Source organism: Chiloscyllium plagiosum, chromosome 3 (genome assembly GCF_004010195.1).
Source record: "Chiloscyllium plagiosum isolate BGI_BamShark_2017 chromosome 3, ASM401019v2, whole genome shotgun sequence".
Lineage (NCBI taxonomy): Eukaryota > Metazoa > Chordata > Chondrichthyes > Orectolobiformes > Hemiscylliidae > Chiloscyllium > Chiloscyllium plagiosum.
In genome coordinates, this window is record NC_057712.1 from 31,988,896 (window position 1) to 32,010,158 (window position 21,263).

Sequence of the window (21,263 nt, forward strand, 5' to 3'; positions counted from 1 at the left end):
GTGGCAGATGGGTTTCAGTGTAAACACGTGTTTTATCAATTTTAGACTGAGAAATGAAAGATCAGGGTACTTTCTGAATGATATAAAGTTAAGTACAATGCATGTCCAAACAGATTGGGGGTTCAGGTGCACAGATCTTTAAAGTGTCACTAACAGGTGCAGAAAATAGTCAAAAAGGCAGACAGAATATCTAGAGGACTGGGGTATAAGGACGCAAAAGTTATGCTGCAGTTATACAAAACTTTAGTTCTACCCTACTTGGAGTGCTCTGAGCAGATCTGAGCACCATACCTGAGGAAGGATAAATTGGTCTTAGAGAGCACGCAAAATACATTTTAAAAGAATGATTCCTGGACTTCAGGGGTTGTTATAAGGACAGACTATATAAATTGGACCTGTTTTCTATAGAATTTAGAAGGTTAAGGAATGATCTGATCAAAGTGTTCAAGATATTAAAAGGAAAAGACATGATAGATAAAGATAAATTATTTCCACTGGTTGGAGATTCTAGAACTATTCTGCAAATTAGGGCCAGGTCATTTATGCAAGATGTTAAGGAAGCACTTCCACACAGAAAAGATAGTAGAGGTTTGGGACTGTCTTCCACAAATGGCAGTTGATGCTGGATCGGTAGTTAATTTTAAATCTGGGATAGATAAATTTTGGTTAAGTAAGGGTATTAAGTGATATGAGCCAAAGGCTGGTATATGGAGTGAGGCCAAAACCAGCCAGAATCTCATTGAATGTGGAAGTGGATCAAGGGATTGAATGGCCTACTCCTGTTGCGTGTGTTCATATTTAATTGGTCTTGAGAAGGTAATGCTGAGCTATCATTTTGAATACAATTGAATGGTTTGTCATCTGAATGTAGCTCCGACAGTACAGAGAGGAGTTTCATGGTGTGCAGAATATAACAATGTCCTGAAGAAGGCTCATCTCTGACTCACAACTTTTACCCTATTTCTGTCTCCACCCATGCTGCTAGATCTGAGTTTCTCCAGCAGTTTCTGTGTTTGTTTTAGGTTTCCAATGTTTACAATATTTTGCTTTCATTTGTGTAAGAACATTAATTAGTTTTTTTGGGAGTTTAATAAGTCAGGAGTAACTTGCAATAAAAAGTTGAGCAGATGCTTATCCATTATATGTGGCTGATGTGTTACAGGAGAAAGTGAGGACTGCAGATGCTGGAGATCAGAGCTGAAAATGTGTTGCTGGAAAAAGCAGGTCAGGCAGCATCCAAGGAGCATGAGAATCGATGTTTCGGGCATGAGCCCTTCTTCAGGATGTGTTGCAGGGTCTGGAAATAGTGTTAAGTCAGTTAACAGGGTGGGAGGATGGTGGAAAGTGGCATTTGGATGTTCAAGGATTAGGCATAGGGTTACAGAATTCAACATGATTGTGGATGAGTGAGACTATTAGGTAGCAAAATGTAACCACTGTTGAGGAGGTTTTAACTTCTAAAAAGATTTTTTCTCACAGGCTGAGGGTCTTGCAGCTCAGGCTAAAGTTTGTTATCCATCTCCAATTGCCTTTAAGAAGGTTCTTACAAGTGGTTTCTGAGTTGCTGCAGTCTATAGTATGTAGGTACACCCACCAAGCTGTTAGTGAGGGGGTTCCAGAATTTTGAAGGAACAGTGATTTAATTCTAAGGCAGGATAATGTGTGGTTTAGAGGTCATGGTGTGGAGGTGCCGGTGTTGGACTGGGGTGGACAAAGTTAAAAATCACACAACACCAGGTTATAGTCCAACAGGTTTATTTGGAAGTACAAATTTGTACTGTGACCCCATGGTTAGCATTGCTGCCTCACAGCACCAGGGACCCAGGTTCAATTCCAGCCTTAGGCGACTATCTGTGAGGAATTTGCACATTCTCCCTGTGTCTGTGTAGGCTTGCTTCGGTTTCCTCCCACAGTCCAAAGATGTGCAGGTTAGGTGAATTGACCATGGTGTTCAGGGATGTGTAGGTTAGTTGCATTAGTGAGGGGAAATGTAGAGTAATAGGGAATGAGTCTGGATGGATTACTGTTTGGAGGGTCAGTGTGTACTTGTTGGGCTGAAGGGCCTGTTTCCATATTGTAGGGATTCTTTGATACTTCCACATAAACTTGTCTGATTTTTAACTTGGTTTAGAGGCATAAGTGTAAATTCTGCCTGCTGCCCTTGTCCTTCTATGGAATGAAAATTGTTGGATTATAAAGTGCTGTCAAAGGGGGTTTGACAATTCACATCTCATAAATAGTACACAGCTGCCATAATGCATCATTGGTGGCAGGAGTGAATGTTTAAGATAGTGAATAGGATGCCAATCAAGGGGCTGCTTTGTCCTGGATGGTGCTGTCTTTCTTGACTGTTGCCGGGTCTACCCTCATTCAGGCAAATGGAGTGCATTCCTTCACATTCCTGACAAGTGCCTTGTAGATGGTGGACAGGCTTTGAGGAGCTTGTAGGTTAGTCGCTACAGAATGCCCTGTCTTTCACATGCTCAGAAGTGAGGAAGCAAAAAATAGCAAAGAGATTATAGCTACACATTTAGAAAAACTCAAGCTAATCGGGAATGATTTCATCCAAGAGAATCATTTTCAACTAATTTGATGGAATTCTTTTAGGAGTGATGTGCACTGAGGAAAAGGGGATACCTGACGCCTTTGTTTCAAGAAGACATTTGATAAGGTGCGACATAAAACGTTATTGCAGTGAAATAAAAGTTCAAGGTGTAGGGGACAGCATATCATGGACAGAAGATTGGATAGCTCGCAAAGGATATGCATTAATGAGTTTTTGTTTGATTGTCAAAATGTGACAAATGGAATCCCATTCAGAACATTGTTGGGCTTCAACTTTTCATACTTTGCATCAATGATTTGCACTTGCGATGCTCAGATATACAAGGCTGTTGTACAAGTGGTGGAAAATGAGCTTTGAATAGTTAAGAGCTTTCTTGTAGTCTCGATGGGCTGAAGGATCTTTTTTCCATGCTGTAGACCTCTCATACATTGACTTGGATGAGGGGAATGAAGGCCTGGTAGCTAAACTTGGTGAAGGGTTTTGCCCAAAATATTCAATTCTCCTGCTCCTTGCATGCTACCTGACCTGCGGTGCTTTTCCAGCACCACACTTTTTTACTCTGATAGCTAACTTATAGAATATACCAAGATAGGTAGGGAAGTAGATATTTTCTAATCAACATGTTCAGAGTTGTTACTACACACTTCTGGAACAAGTGGGACTTGAACTTGAGCCTGCTAGCCTAGCGGTAGAGATGCTAACACTGCTCACGAGAGCCTTATGCTGTGAAGAAGCAAGAGGAGCTTTAGACAGATTTAGACAAATTGATTGTGTTGGTAAAAATCAGGCACATAGAGCATAATGTGGGAAAATGTGAAGTTTTTCACTTTGTTGGAAAGAATAAAAAAGCAGAGTATTAATTAAATGAAGCACAACTGCAAAATTCTATATGTTCTAGCAGCATGGTGGCTCAGTGGGTAACACTGCTGCTTCACAACACCAGAAATCCGGGTTCAATTCCACCTTCGGGTGACTATGTGGAGTTTGCGCATTCTCCCTGTGCCTGCGTGGGTTTCTTCTGTGCTCCAGTTTCCTCCCACAGTCCAAAGATGTGCAGGTCAGCTGGACTGGCCACGTTAAATTGCCCATGATGTCCAGGGATATGTAGGCTAGGTGAATTAGTAATGAGGAATGTAGGGTTACAAGGATAGGGTAGGGGATATGTTTGGGTGGGATACTCTTCGGGGGGTCAGTGTGTACTCAATGGGCTGAATGGCCTGCTTCCGCAGTGCAGGGATTCTATGGAAGATGAGTCACAAAATGTTAGTATATGCGTACAGTACACAATCAAGAAGGCTAATTAGATTAGATTAGATTACTTACAAGTCCTTCGCCCAACAAGTCCACACCGACCTTCCGCAGAGTAACCCACCCAGAACCATTCCCCTACACCTACCCTTCACCTAACACTACAGGCAATTTAGCATGGCCAATTCACCTAACCTGCACATTTTTGGATTGTGGGAGGAAACCAGAGCACCCGGAGGAAACCCACGCAGAGACGGGGAGAATGTACAAACTCCACACAGAGAGTCGCCTGAGGCAGGAATTGAACATGGGTCTCTGGCGCTGTGAGGCAGCAGTGCTAACCACTGTGCCACCATGCAATGTATTGCTGTTCCTTATTGCAAGAGGATTTGAACATCAAAGTAAGGATGTTATGCCTCAGATTTACAGGGCAACGGTGAGACCACACCTCAAATATTGCATGCAGTTTGTGTTGCCTTCCTAAACTAAAAGGTTCAGAGGAGTTTTCTAGATTGATACCTGAAATGAGCCAGTTGTCTTATGTGGATGGGTTGGACAAGCTGGGCTTGTTTCCAATGGAGATTAGAAAAAGTGAGGAGTGACTTGATTGAAGTGTGTAAAATCCCGAGTGTCCTTGACAATCTGAATGTGGAAAGGATGTTTTCTTTTGTCTGGCAGTCCAAAGCAATGGGGAACTATTTAAAATTAGGGATCACCTTTTTTAGAGCAGAAATGTGTAGAATTTCTTTTCCAGTTGTATGATTTTGGAATTCTCTTTGGAGGTGAAGTTAGAACACAAAACAGAGTTCAGTTGCTAGGGGTATACGGCAAGGGTTTGTTTGGGGCCACTGATGTTTGCCATTTTTATTCATGACCTGGATGAGGACGTACAAGGATGGGTTAGTAAATTTGCAGATATCACTAAGGTCGATGGAATTGTGGACAGTGCGGAAGGATGTTATGGTTACAGAGGGACATAGATAAGCTGCAGAGTTAGGCTGACAGGTGGCAAATGGAGTTTAATGTGGAAAAGTGTGAGGTGATTCACTTTGGAAAGAGTAACAGGAATATAGAGTACTGGACTAATGGTAAGATTCTCGGTAGTGTGGATGAGCAGAGAGATCTTGGTGTCCATGTGCATAGATCCCTGAAAGTTGCCACCCAGATTGACAGGATTGTTAAGAAAGCATACGGTGTGTTAGCTTTTATTGGTAGACTGATTGAGTTTCGGAACCATGAGGTCATGCTACAATTGTACAAAACTCTGGTGCGGCCGCACTTGGAGTATCGCGTACAGTTCCGATTGCCGCATTATAGGAAGGATGTGGAAGTAATGGAAAGGGTGCAGAGGAGATTTACCAGGATGTTGCCTGGAATGGAGGGAAGGTCTTACGAGGAAAGGCTGAGGGACTTGAGACTGTTTTCATTAGAGAGAGGAGGGTTTGGAGGTGACTTAATAGAGGCATACAAGATGATCAGACAATTAGATAGGGTGGACATTGAGAGCCTTTTTCTTCAAGCGGTGATGGCTTACACGTGGGGACATAGCTTTAAATTGAGGGGTGATAGAGGCGAGACAGATGTCTGAGTTAGGTTCCTTACTCAGTATAGTAAGGACGTGGAATGCCCTGCCTGCAACAGTAGAGGACTTGCCAACTTTAGGGGCATTTAAATGGTCATCAGATAAATACGTGGATGATAATAAAATAGTGTACGTTAATTGGGTTTTAAATTGGTTTCACAGGTCAGCACAATTTTGTGGGCTGAAGGGCCTGTACTGCACTGTAATGTTCTTAGGTGGGTATATTCTTGTTAGGCAGAGGAATATAAGGTTATCGAGTGAATATGAAATTGTGGAATTCAAAACACAAACAGATCCGCCATGATTTTGAATGGAGGAGCAGGTTTGAGGAGCTGAATAGTTTGCTTCTACCCCTGTTTCATTCTTCCATGTATCAGGCTGGTCCAGTTCAATTTCTGGTCAATAGTAACCCCAAAATGTTGATAGTGGAGAATTCAGTGATGGTAATGCTATTGAGTGTCATGGAAAGATGGTTAGATTCTCTCATCTGGAAATGGTCATTGTCTGGCATGAATTTTCTTGTGATTTATCAGTACAGGGCTGAATATGGTCCCACTCTTGCTGCGTCACTGTCTGATGAGTGGTTTGAAAGCTGTGGAATCATTCCAAACTTCCCATTTCTGACCTTATAATGGAGGGAAGGTCATTAAGGAAGCAACTGAAAATAAATGGATCTCGGACACTATCCTGAGAATTTAGGACTTTTGTGATGCAGTGGGGGGGGGGGGGGGGGGTAGACCTGGGATACTGATAGGTCCCAGCAGATGTAGGAAATATGGATAGCATTAATCAAGTGTGAAGGGAGTGTGCTAAATGTGTTGGTGGCTCAGTGGTCAGTACTGCTGCCTCATGGTGCTAGGGACCCAGGTTCAATTTCACCCATGGCAGGTTAGGCAGCATCCAGGGAACAGGAGAATTGATGTTTCGGGCATAAGCCCTTCTTCAGGAATGGGCTTATGCCCGAAGGGAGTGTGTTGGGTTGTAGCAGTATTTGAAAAACAGTGTTGTGTGTGAATAATTGATCAGGGAGAATATTTGCAGTTGTATTGGAGAAGTCAGTGCTGGGACCATTGTAAAAGAAATGGTCATAAGGAAGAAGAAAAACATAATTTATCAATGGATTTAATGACCTCAGAATAGCTGAATAAAAAAGGCAAATTCACATAAGGCAGGATCCCACAAACAACAATTGGATATTTTATAAGCTGTTCAGGAGGTAAGGTGGCTCAGTGGTCAGTACTGCTGCCTCATGGTGCTAGGGACCCAGGTTCAATTTCACCCATGGACAACTGTCTGAGTAAAGTTTGCACATTCTCCCTTTGTCTGCTTGGGTTTCAATTGGGTGCTCCAGTTTCCTCCCACGGTCCATGGACAACTGTCTGAGTAAAGTTTGCACATTCTCCCTTTGTCTGATTGGGTTTCAATTGGGTGCTCCAGTTTCCTCCCACGGTCCAAAGATGGGCAGGGTAGGTGGATTGGCCATGTTGAATGTGAGTTACGGTTTGGGTGGAATGTTCTTCAGAGGGTCAGTGTGACTCAGTGGGCCAAACGGCCTCTTTGCAAACTGTTAGAATTCTATGATTCTGTTCAAGGGATGTAGGTTGGAAAACAGTACAGCAATAAAACTTTGACTTTCTTCAAATAGTGCCACAGAATCTTCTACGTCTACCTTTGAAGGAAAATGGATTTGTTTCAACTTCTCATAGAAAAGACAGCACTGCCAGGAAAGTTGCCTTCCTTCTGTACTTGGTTAAGTATTCGTTTACATTATCTTCAGAGTGAAACTGCAATCTTCTAATTTAGTGACAGTATTATTGAACCAAGTCTTAACTGTTGAGCGGAGCTTCTTTATTAAATACTTCGAAATTCAAAAGATTGGTTCAGTGTGATTTATTCTTTATGAACTCTTAACTATGAACATATGAATTGCCTTCTGTGTAATGAACCACAGTATTTTCATAATCTAGACTGAGGTGTGGAAGTTAAAGGGCCTCATTAAAGATAGAAATTACATCACATTATAGCATTAGAATCTCATTATTTTGGAATGAAAACTGGAAAAATCAAAGATTTGAACAGCGAATTTGTGCAGAAAATTTGCTACATGACTTGTTGGGACTTAAAGGTCAATGGTGGAACCGTGTTGTGCTTCACCTTTGATTTACAAAAGAATAGGTGACCTTTGGAAACGCAGTGAAATTTAAGGAGAAATAAAACGGATTTATTACTTTTGCTCGACAAACTGGTAGGAGGAGATTGGGCTGCACGTTGCCAAGCAACAGGTTCTTAACTGTTAGTTCTGTTTTGCCACAGATTGGGCAGTTGAAAAGAGATCTCAAAAAAGCCTGCAGTAAAAGTAAGCTTTTCTCCCTGCCCTGGGAAAGAAAAAAATCCCTACAGTTGTGGAGAGGCTTGCAATGAGGCATCATTTTCTCTCTGCCACCTTCTGACTGTGCAAAAATAAATCGTCAAAGGCTCTGAAAATTGACTGAACTCATTTAAAGACCTGGGTCTAACTGACCTGAATGAAGTACCTTCTATTGCCTAGTGGCCAGAGGAACATGATCTTATCAACAGAAACTAAAGGAATCATGAGAAAGTAAGATCACCCCTCCCTTGTGTTCAGGTTCATTAATGCACAGAATTATTATTTATCTGTTTTTGTTCCACAGAGCTGTCCCATGGCATACTAGCTATGTATGAATGTATGCATTTGTTTTTAATGAGGATATAGTTTAATTTTGCGCAGCCATTGTTACTGACCCATTTTGTCATTTGTTGAAGTCCAAGGCTGTTAATAATAATTAAGCTTTGTGTTTATAGATGGGAGTTTCTTTTTTTGCCGCAGATGACCTAAAAGTCAAGCAACCTAACCATCTTGGTGATTCCTATTAGACAATTATGGAATATCTCACAGAGTAGCAGTGGCACAGTGGTTAGCATTGCTGCCTCACAATGTTAGGGACTTAGGTTGGATTCCACTCTAGGGTAACTGCCTGTGTGGAGTTTGCACATTCTCCTCATGTTTGTGTGGAATTCCTCCAGGTTCCTCCCACAGCCCAAAGATGTGCAGGTTAGGTGGATTGGCCATGCTAAATTGCCCATCGTTTCCAGGGATGTGTAGGCTTGCTCGATTAGCCATGGAAAATGCAGGATTACAGGGATAGGGTAGGGGTGTGTGTCTGGGTAGGATTCTGTTTGGAGGGGCATTGAGCACTTGATGGGCTGAATGGCCTGCTTCTACGTTGTGGAGATTCGATGATCCTAGTGGAGCTTGGTTATCAGTTTCTGAGTCATGACAATAGGAAGGAAGAGAATGTCATTATCTAAATTCCGTCATTCAATTATTCCTCTGGCAAATCAACCTTGGGGCAGCAGTGATGGTGTTTGCAAAAAAAGTACCCATGTCCTTCCATCTTCTAGTTTCTACATGAAAATGGTGTCTCAACTTCAAAAGGTGCTTCATTGGTGAAATAGGCATATCCATGGTACAAATGCAGGGTTTTCTTTCATTCTTCTTTCTGCATTCTTTCTTGTAAAATCTTCACTGTTTACTTATAATTTCTTGCAATGTCTATGTAACAGCAAAGCCTATGAAATGGTGGATTATATGAAAGTGAAGATATTCACTGAAACCAATAAGAGAAAATGGAGTCTTTCACTCTTGTTGGAACAACATGCCTTATTTCTTGTGCACAAATACAAAATGCTTCACGTCAGGTTTTGGAATTTACATCAGTACAATTGTTTCATGTTGACATGGCAATCATCTTAAAAATGAAGCCATAGACTACAGATTAGTTACTTAGAGCTAAATTTCGGAGGATAATGTCTCTATTAAAATAGCAGGTGGAACAAAGTAATACGACTGGATTAGTCATGAACTATTGCTCTTTTGTTATTTCTCTGACAGTAGCCTCTAACTTCTTATAAATATATTTCTAACTGAGTTGGAGGTTTAGTAATATTTCAGCAGCCCATATATCTGAAATTATACTGAGACATACAAATATTTCACAGATATCTCATTGCCTTAATGTTAGTTGGTGTATTGTTTCACTTATTTCCAGTAGATTAAGAATCTGAGAGTTCAAAGTATATTTGTTTAAATAGATTTTAAAAAACTAAGGCTGCACCCTGCAATTTTCAAACCACTGTTTTCTCTAAATACTACCTCTTATCAAAAGCATCTGATGAGAGTATTAGCTGAAATGAGCTTAATACCTATATTTTTCATAATATTGACATAATACAAGAATATAACTATCAGGAAATCAAAATTCATCTCACAGCAGTTTAAACACATTTTTCTGAAAGCAAAATACTGTGGATATTGGAAATTTGAAATAAAACACAGGCAATGCTAGAATCACAAATAGCAAGTCTAGCAGTATTGATTGAGACAAAAAGAGAGTTAAGGTCAGAATTTTGCCAATACCTCATGAGTCCTGTAGTTAGCACCAAATGTGGTTCCTGAACATGTACAAATGAACAGTGGGCCTATGAGGAGATTTTATCATCAGAGGTAAAATGGCTGTGTGTGGGATTGGTACAATCAGATGATGTTAGCAATGGCTCCAGCCAAGGTTGTAAAGAGATGGATTAAGTACATGAATGTTGAAATGCCCTCAAAGAAGGGTATTGAATCCTTAAAAGGTGAGCCCTCCAGTGGTGGTGGTGTTAAAGTTTCCAGGAGTCTAGTAAAATCTCCATCATTGTTTCAGCAATGTGATCTTTAATTAGAACCGAGAATTGTGAGAATTACAAGTGAAGGAAGGGAAACTGGGAAAAGAATAAAAAGGAAGGGTTAAAGAAATCAAATGAGAAAAGGTTGCAAGGCATAAAAGCTAAGGGAACAACAATGAGATAATAAAAGATTTTGCTAATCGCATTGTCTGCCATAGTGTCCTGATATAAGAAGTGTGTTAACCTGTAACTAACTGATTTTCTGCAAGTCAAAGGCTCTACATCAATCTGGTCTGGCATTGTGGAGCAAACTCCTTGTCATCAAGGTCCATGGGAAGGCCTTAGAGAATGTTGACCATTTCCAATATCTCCTAAGTGTCCTGTTGATGACAAAGAAGCTATTGTTGAAGAGATCCAGCACCACCTCCAGTGTGCTAGCACAACCTTCAGCCACCTCAGGTAAAGAATATTCGAGAACAACAACAGAGCTGTGTTGGTTCCCACCCTCCCATATAGCTCTGAGACAGGGACTGTTTGCAGCAGACACCTCAAGGCACTGGAGCAGTCCCACTAACATTGCCTGCGCAAGATCCTGTGAATCCACTGGGAAAGATGCATCAACACCAGCATCCTTGACCAGGCTGACATCCCCAGCACTGATGCACTGATCCCCCTTGATTGGCTATGATGGGCTGGGCATATCATTACCATGACTCCTCAAGCAGCTCATCTCATGGAATAAAGGGAGAACTAGCCATTTGGATACATAACTGGCTCAAAGGTAGAAGACAGAAGGTCGTGGTGGAGGGTTGTTTTTCAGACTGGAGGCCTGTGACCAGTGGAGTGCCACAAGGATCGGTGCTGGGTCCTCTACTTTTTGTCATTTACTTAAATGATTTGGATGCGAGCATAAGAGGTACAGTTAGTAAGTTTGCAGATGACACAAAAATTGGAGGTGTAGTGGACAGCGAAGAAGGTTACCTCGGATTACAACAGAATCTTGACCAGATGGGCCAATGGGCTGAGAAGTGGCAGATGGAGTTTAATTCAGATAAATGCGAGGTGCTGCATTTTGGAAAAGCAAATCTGAGCAGGACTTATATACTTAATGGTAAGGTCCTAGGTAGTGTTGCTGAACAAAGAGACCTTGAAGTGCACGTTCATAGCTCCTTGAAAGTGGAGTCGCAGGTAGATAGGATAGTGAAGAAGGTGTTTGGTATGCTTTCCTTTATTGGTCAGAGTACTGAGTACAGGAGTTGGGAGGTCGTGTTGCTGCTGTACAGGACATTGGTTAGGCCATTGTTGGAATATTGCGTGCAATTCTGGTCTCCTTCCTATCGGAAAGATGTTGTGAAACTTGAAAGGGTACCGAAAACAATTACAAGGATGTTGCCAGGGTTGGAGAATTTGAGCTAGAGAGAGAGGCTGAACAGGCTGGGGCTGTTTTCTCTGGAGCGTCGGAGACTGAGAGGTGACCTTATAGAGGTTTACAAAATTATGAGGGGCATGGATAGGATAAATAGGCAAAGTCTTTTCCCTGGGGTCAGGGAGTCCAGAACTAGAGGGCATAGGTTCAGGGTGAAAGGGGAAAGATATAAAAGAGACCTGTGTGCAACGTTTTCACGCAGAGGGTGGTATGTGTATGGAATGAGCTGCCAGAGGATGTGGTGGAGGCTGGTACAATTGCAACATTTAAGAGGCATTTGGATGGGTATATGAATAGGAAGGGTTTGGAGGGATATGGGCCGGGTGCTAGCAGGTGGAACTAGATTGGGTTGGGATATCTGGTCGGCATGGACGGGTTGGACTGAAGCGTCTGTTTCTATGGTGTACATCTCTATGACTCTATGACTCTAAGTCCCATGTGGACAGAGGAAATGCTTCAGTGTTACCCTCAAGGCCTCACTGGTGAAGTGTAACATTCCCACAGACACTTGGGAATCATTGGCACAAGACCATTCAAAGTAGAGGAGGAACATCAGGGAAAGCATTGAGCACCTCAAAACTTGCCATTGGGAAAATATGGAAGCAAAAACAGCGTAAGAAGTCTGTTGCTACACCAACACACCATCAACCCCTTCCTGTGACCAGCACCTGTCCCAGGTGTCGAGGTGCTGGTGTTGGAATGGCCTTGGAAAAACTCAAAGTCACAGGATCCCCAGGTTATAGTCCAACAGATTTATTTTTGAAATCGCATGTTTTTCAGAGTGTTGCTCATTCATCAGGTGACTTCAGCACTCTGAAAGCTTGTGATTTCAAATGAACCTGTTGGACTATAACCTGGTGTCCGGTGACTTCTGACTTTGCCACAGATGTAGCAGAGCCTGCAGTAGCCACATTGATCTGTACAGCCACCTCCATGCTCATGCTGAGAATGGTCCCTGTCTGCGAGGGACCGTCAATGATAATTATGATAATGATGCTAACCTCATGTCTGTGTCGGTTACACATGTACATCATGAGTTATTTTATCAGTGAATAGGCCTATTCACCTAGTTGTTCTTTCTGGCTTGTCCTATTATTGTCAAATGCAGATAACATATTGGACTGCCACAGATAAAGGCATCATGGCAGCTGCCGTGACGTCAGGCACTGACCTGCATGATTCTTTGTGCCTGTTTACATGCCCACTAGCTGCTTAGAAAATAGAATCTCTTTTGGTTACTAAAATCTGCTCCCAAAAGAGATGAGCTTGGAGACAGGAAGATCACTTAATTAGACTAGGTGGAAGTTTATCCAAACCCCATCGCCTTCTCACCTTGATTGAATTAAGTTGTCTGTGTGGGAAGACTTACGGTCAACCTTTGTGATCTGGACAAATAATGAAAACTTAAGGACCTCAGCCCAGTGACCCTGAGTCCTGGTGGTCAAAGATGATCTTGTGATGTCAGTTCACCCCTTTATGTCCTAGCTGCTTTATACAACATATCTGGGGACTGAGATAGACAGGTTGTTGATCTATAAGGGAGGCCACTACCATGTAGGAAAGTGGAGTTCAGGCCCCAATCAGATAAATTTTGATTGTATTACAGGGTGCTGTAAGTTCAGGGTGGCAAAAATCCAACTCTAGCTCCTATTTATCATGCCTTTATGTCTTTGGGAATAAACAAACCTAGCAGGACTTTGATCCCAGAGGAAGAGATGCTTAGAGTATAAAAATGCTGATGTGGGTTTCATCATTACACTTTTAGCCTAGATATACACTAAGGCTTCAGTAATCTGTAGTTAACCTGAGTTGTGATTTTCGAGGTTGATGATGTCAAGGTGAGAAATGTACGGTTGTTTGTGAGAATTGAAGGAAGTGCTGTCAGTAATATTGGCAAACAGTTGGAGAGACTTTTGGCTCATCAGATCATGATATCAAATCAAAGTTTGAGAGAACTGTAATAGTTCTGAAATCAGAGGGAAAAAAGAGATTGAATTAATATGAGTGACATACAAGTAGAAACTGAAACAATGCTTCCAAACAATTTTCTTGAGGAATAATTAATAAAAAGAGATGTCTTTATAAGGCTGGAATCCTAACATTCACCAGAGGTGATCACATGAATGTGAGAGAATAATTTTATAAAGACATTAAATTAAGTGTTGAGGTAACACTGCCATAAAGTTAAAATGTTGAGGGGAGATGTTTATAGAGGACAGAATGATCAGCAGTATGAAAGGCAGCAAAATGATTTGGGGAGATTAGGAGGAACAGTAAGCTGGGATCAAAGAGCACTAACCACAATGGGACATGGAAACCAAGTTGGAAGATCTCCAAAGATGGGGGAGTCCAACTTAAAAATATGACATCTATTCAGTTTGAATTTATAGACATGGGTTTGTCAGCAGCTGACAATGCTTTGCATGTTTATGCAATTGGATCTTTTTGTACAATATTTGAAGTTGTTCCAGGTTTCATGATGGGTAGTGAGTGCAGCTGGCTGATGTGTTCATTGCCAGACCAACTCTTTACTTCATTTCTCAAGAGAGATTACAAGACAATACTATATCTTTATAAATTGCATGCTTATCCATGTTTCTATCAGATATTCATGTATTCATATAAGAGCCCCAGTCTCGAGTCCTACTGTTTTCACAGACAAATAGAAGTCTTCCTTCACTACTGTGTAGAACATGGCCTGTTAATTTTAATACAGGACAAGACATCTGCATTTAATGGAAGTCTCCAATGCTGCCATTATTTGAAGGTCCAGGGCGAATGGCCGACTAACTCCTTAGGGACCAAGTACATCCTCAAAAGTAATGATAATCAACCTCATGATCCTCCAGGGATTTGTTCATAGTTCAATCCTCATCCTTTACCAAGATTACCTCTTACATTAAATCTAGGCAAAACCAAGAATTCAGTTCAATGTCCCAACTTGACCACCTTGGAGATTTTTAACACTCTAAGGGAACATTATTAAAGCCATAACATATTTGTACAGTTATATATAATATTTACAACAGATTTAGTTAGTTCTTTATGTGATTTATATTATTTTTTCCAACTGAAGAAACCATAGAACAGAGAACATTACAGCACAGTACAGGCCCTTCGGCCCTTGATGTTGCATCGACCTGTGAAACCAGTCTGAAGCCCATCTAACCTACACTATTCCATTATCATCCATATATTTATCCAATGACCATTTAAATGCCGTTAAAGTTGACGAGTCTACTATTGTTGCAGGCAGGTCCTTCCATGCCCTCACTACTCCCTGAATAAAGACCGGAAGTTAACATAACATAGAAATTATAACACAAAGACGGGGAATTCAGCCCAACATATCCATGCTGGTATTTATGATCTACACCAGCCTCCTCTTTGTCCTCTCATTCTATTAGCAGAATTTTCTATTTTCTTTTTATTAAATATTTATAGCTCCAACTAAAATTCATCTGTGGCTCTTCAATCTAGTTATCCCTTGTCGTAGGGAGTTCCACATTCTAATTGTTCTGTTTGTAATGATCTTGAATTTTCAATTGAACTTACTACAATGATGGTTGTATATTTATTGCTGTTAGTTCTAGTCTAACCCATGAGTAAACATCTTCCTCATGTCCATCCTATTAAAACCTTCCATAATCTTAAACAGCCTATTAGGTGATTCAGACTTTCTGTTTTAGAGAAAGAAAACTCCAATCTAGGAGACAGAGAATGGGCATAAATGGCTCATTTTCACGTTGGCAAACATGTGGAGTGTCACAGGAAACAGTGTTGAGGCCTCAACTATTTATGATATATATTACTGACTTGAATGAATGGGCTGACCGAGTCAAATTTGTTGATAAAACAAAGATAAGTAGGAAAGCAATTAGTGGAAAAAGATAGAAAAGTTTAGAGAGATATAGATAGGCTAAATGAGTGGCAAAAACTTAACTGTTGGAGCATGAAGTAGGAAAATGATGAGGTTGTCCATTTTAGCAGAAAATAATTTTGATCAGACCACACAAACAGAAAAGTGTGTAGTTTTGGTTATCTTGGTTAAAAATGGACAGGTTTCATTGGAAGCAGTTCAGAGAAGATTCATTGGGCTGATTCCTGGGTTGTAGGGGTTAGACTTACGAAAGAAAATTGAGCATGTTGAAGGAGTTGGTTTTCTGAAGGAAGATTGAACAAGTTTGGCCTACACTTATTGGAGTTTCGAAGAATGAGAGGCTATCTTACTGAAACATCTAAGATCCTGTTGAAAACTGACAGGGTAGTTGTTGGAAAGATACTTTCCCCTATGGAGGAAACCAGAATTAGGAGGCACAGTTTTGAAAAAAGGATCTCTCACTTAATACATAGATGAAAAGGAATCACTTCTTCTAGAGGTTCATTGGTGTTTGGAATTCTCTCACAATAATGGAGTTTAGGTCATTGAATATATTCATATCTGGGTTGGATGGATTTTTGATTGATGAGGAAATCAAAGTTTGCCAAGGACTTGCAGAATAATTGTAGACACTGAGGAACAGAGTTAAAACTTGTTGGTGGTAATCTCTGGATTACTTCCAGTGACATGTGCTCATGAGGGTAAGAACAGGAGGATATGGTAGATGAATGTATGGCTAAAGAATTGGTACAGGGATTCAGAATTTTAGACCATTGAGATCTTTTCTGGGGCAGTAGTAACCTGTTCAAAAGAGATGGGGTATCTGAACTGGAGGGACCAATATCTTGATGGCTAGGTTTGCTAGTGCTGCAAGGGAGAGTTTAATCTAGATTGGCTGGGGGAGCAAGTGTGGCAACAGCAGGAAGGCAAGTGTGAGGCGGGAAGGAGTTACAGTAATCAGAAATAGTAAAGTGAAGAGACAGTTCAGGCTGGAACATGACAGGGAGTAAGGAATGCCAGGTGGATTAAATTGCATCTATTTCATTGCAAGAGGACTGACAGGTTAGGCCGATTAACTCAGGGCCTGGATAGTTACATGGGACTGGGATATTATAGCCATTACAGAAACATAGCTAAGGGAGAGACAGGACTGGCAGCTTAATGTACCAGGGGACACATGCTTTAGGTGGTGGAAGGAGGGGAGGGCATTTGCATTTTTTGATTAAAGTGAGTATCATTGCAGTAATCAGAGATGAAATAACTGAATGATCATCCAGTGAGGCATTTGGGGTGCATCTAAGAAACAATAAGGGGATAGTGACATTTTTGGGGCTTTACTATAGACCCCCCAAATAGTCAATTGGTAATAGCAGAACAAATATACAGGGAAATTAGGAAGACTTGCAGGAGCAATAGGGTTAAGTAGGGGGTTTTAATTTTCCTAACATGGACTAGGGCTACCAGAGTGTTAAGGGCTTAGATGGGGTGGAATTTACTTAAGTGTGTTTTCCTCAAACTATATATGGAGGTTCCTACTTGGGAAGGGACAAAACCTGACCTGCTCTTGGGAAATAGGGCATGGCAGGTGATGGAGGTGACAGTGGGGGAACACTTTGCGGCCAGTGACCATAATTCTATTAGTTTTAAAATAATTATGGAGAAGAACAGGATCAAGTTCTAAATCGGGGCAAGGTTAATTTTGATGGAATTAGACAGGATCTTGCAGAAGTTGGTTGGAGCAGTTTGTTTGCAGGCAAAGGTACCTCCGACAAGTAGGAGACCTTTAAACGTGAAATGGCTCGAGGTGAAGGTGTATAACATTACTCTGCCCTCGCAAAGCCTCCGAAGGCAGAGCTTATGACCCCCGACCCCTCAGGGCGAGCATTTCTTCTGTTGGTGACATCACTCACGATCCAAACCCACACTCAGTACAAAGACAGTCTCCGCCCCCACTCTCAGCTCCAGCGCCACATCAAGTCCTAGCTCCCAGTCCTGCCGTGTTTTCACCATCCCCGCAGGCCTCCCCCTCATTGAGGATGAATGACCAGTCCTCAGTAACGGCCTCGCCTTCATCCCACTACACTCCCGGATCAATGAATTCAACACGCGTCACAACATTGAACTTTTCATCCTCTGCCTCCACCTCCGGGCTGACCTTTTCCATCAGAATTCCTGCCCACCCTCCGAGGACAGCTTCTCCTGCCTCCAACACATCCTATCCACCTGGACACCCTGTGCTGGTCTGTTACCCGCTCTCGATCTCTTTATTTCCAACTGCCACCGTGACATTGACTGCCTCAATCTGTTCACCCCCCTCACCTACTCCAACCTCTCACTCTCACAAGGTGCATCTCTTCACTCCAACCCCAACATCACCATTAAGCCCGCAGACAATGTGGGGGGCGGAGCAGTGATAGTTTAGCACACCGACGTCTACACCGCTGAAGCCAGGCGGCAACGCGCAGACATCTCCTCCTACTGCCCCCTCAACCATGGCCTCACCTCCCATCACCAAACCATCATTTCCCAGGCTATCCACAACCTCATCACCTCAGCGGATCTCTCACCAACAGCCTCCAAACTCAGAGGCCGGGAACCCTACACTGCTCAGTTCTAGCTTCTATCCAAAATTCATAAACCTGGCTGCCCCAGTCGACTCATCGCCTAGGCCTGCTCCTGCCCCACTGAATGTATCTTCACATACCTTGACACCATCCTGTTCCCCTTGGTCCAGGAACTCCTCACATATGTTCAGGACACCACCCATGCACTTTACCTTCTCCATGACCTTTGTTTTCCTGACTCCAAATGTCTCCTCTTCACCATGGATATCCAGTCCCTATACACATCCATCTGCCATGACAAAGGCCTCCGAGCCCTCTGTTTCTTCCTCCCCTGCGACAGAACCAGTACCCCTCCACTGACACACTCATTTGATTCGCTGAACTGGTCTTCACCCTCAACAATTTCTCCTTCGAATCCTCCCACTTCCTCCAGATTAAAGGAGTAGCCATGGGCATCCGCATGGGCTCCAGCTATGCCTGCCTCTTCATTGGGTTTGTGAAACAATCCACCTTCTGCAACTACACTGGCACCATTCCCCACCTTTTCCTCCGTTACATCGATGACTGTATCAGCTCCACCTTGTGCTCCCACAAAGAGGTTGCACAGTTCCTCACCTTCACAAACACCTTCCACCCTGACCTCAAGTTCACCCAGACCATCTTGGAAACCTCCCTCCCCTTTGTGGACCTCTCCATCTCTCTTTTCAGCGACCGAATTAACATGGACATCTACTATAAACCCACCAACTCTCACAGCTACCTCGACTGCATCTCCTCCCAACCTGCCTCTTATAAAACTTCTATCCTTTATTTCCAGATCCTCGGGCTCCAGAGCATCTGCTCCCGGGAGGATCAATTCCACTATAGAACATCCCAGATGGCCTCCTTCTTCAAAGGCTGAAATTTCCCCTCCCATGTGGTTGACGGTGCCCTCCAGTACATCTCCTCCACTTCCCACATCTCTGCCCTGGAACCCCACCCCTCCAATCACAACAAGGGCGGAACCTCCCTTGTCCTCACCTTCCACCTCATCAACCTCTGGATACATTGCATCATCCTCCGCCATTTCCGCCACTTCCAAACAGAACCCACCACCAGGGATACCATTCCCTCCCCACCCCTATCAGCCTTCTGGAGAGACCATTCTCTCTGCTACTCCCTTGTTAGGTCCAAACTAACCAACCCACTCTCCACTCCTGCACCTTCCCCTACCACCGCAAGAAGTGCAAAACCTGCGCCGACACTCCCCCTTTATCTCTGCCCAAAAATCCAAAGGATCCTTCCACATCTGACAGGGATTTACCTGTACCTCCACACACATCATCTACTGTGTCTGTTGTGGTCTCCTCTACATTGGGGAGACAGGATGCCAAGTTGCAGAATGTTTGAGAAAACATCTCTGGGACACAGGCACTAAACAACCCCATTGTCCTGTGGCCAAACACTTTAACTCCCTCGCCCACTCTACCAAAGACATTGCAAGTCCTGGGCCCCCTCCATCATCAAATTCTTACCAGCTGATGCCTGGAGGGAGAACCCCTCATCTTCCGCCTTGGGACTCTCCAAACACATGGGATTAATGTGGATTTCACCAGTTTCCTGATTTCCCCTCCCCCAATTTATCCCAGATCTAACCTTCCAACTCAGCACTGCCCTCTTGACCTGTCTTTCTTCCTTCCAAACTATCCACTTCGCCCTCCTCTTCGACCTATCACCTTCACCCCCACCTTCATCTACCTATTGTATTCCTAGCTACCTTCCCCCCACCACCTCCTCCTCCCCCCCCCCTCACATTTATCTCTCAGCTCCCTTGGACCATTCCCTCATTCCTGATGGAGAGACTATGCTTGAAAAGTTGACTCTCCTGCTCCTCAGATGTGCTTGAGTGTGCTTTTTCAGCACTGCATTATTCGACTCTGATCTCCAGCATCTGTAGTCCTCAATTTCTCCCTGTGAAGATGAAAGGCAAAGTTGGTAGAGATAGGAAATCCTGAATGACAAAAGATATTGAGGGTTTGACCAGAAAAAAGGAGGTATGGTTCAGATACGCAGCTGGGATCAAGGGAATACCTGGAGGTATATAAGGGACACATGAGGTTACTGCAGCAGGAAATCACGACAGCAAAAAGGAGACATGAGATAGCCTTGGCTAAGAAGATTAGGGTGAATCCAAAGAGGTACTTAAGTATTTTAAAGGAAAAAGAATAACTAGAGAGAGAACAGCTCCCCTCAAGACTCAAAGTGGACATGTATGTGTAGAACCACAGGAGATGGGCGACATCCTCAATAATGTCTCCTTTGCATTTACTGAGGAGAATGACATGAAGACTTAAGAAATTGGGCAAGCTAGTGTCATATGTCCGGGACAGTGAATATCACGGTAGAGGAGATGTTGGATGCATTAGAATGTATGAAGATGGATAAATCTCCTGATCCTAACCAGATATATTCAAGAACACTGCAAGAGGCTCGAGAAAAAAATTGCAGGGGCCGTGGCTGATGTTGTTGCATCAACGTTAGCCACAGGTGAGGTCTCAGATGACTGGAAGGTAGCGGATGTTGTGCCCTTGTTCAAGAAGGGCTGCAAAGAAAACCTTGGGAACTGTAGGCCAGTAAGTCCAACATCTGTGGCACATGAGTTACTTGGGAAGATTCTGAGAGATAAGATATCCGTTCTTTTGGAAAGACACACTTTGATTAGGAATAGTCAGCATGGTTTTGTGCATGGGAAATCATGCCTCACATAATTTATTAGAGTTCTTAGATGAAGTGACCAGGAAGGTTGATGAGGGCAGGGTGGTAGATGTTGTCAAAGTGGACTTCAATAAGTTGAAACTTTATTGCTGGAACAGCACAGCAGGTCATGCAGCATCCAGGGAACAGGAGATTCGACGTTTCGGGCACAGGCCCTTCTTCAGGAATGAGCAGAGAGTGTTCAGCAGGAGAAGATAAAAGGTAGGGAGGAGGGACTTGGAGGAGGGGCGTTGGAAATGTGATAGGTGGAAAGAGGTCAAGGTGAGGGTGATAGGTCGGAGTAGGATGGAGGCGGAGAGGTCAAGAAAAAGACTGCAGGTCAGGAAGGCGGTGCCGGACTAATGGGGACAGGACCGTGTCGAGGTATGCCGAGATGAGTTCGGTTGGGCAGGAGCAGGCTGAGACAACCAACCCAACCACCCTGTAGCACAGCATTTAAACTCCCCCTCCCACTCCACCGAGGATATGCAGGTCATTGGACTCATCCACCGCCAAACCACAACAACCAGACGGTCGGAGGAGGAGCGTCTTATCTTCCGACTGGGAACACTCCAACC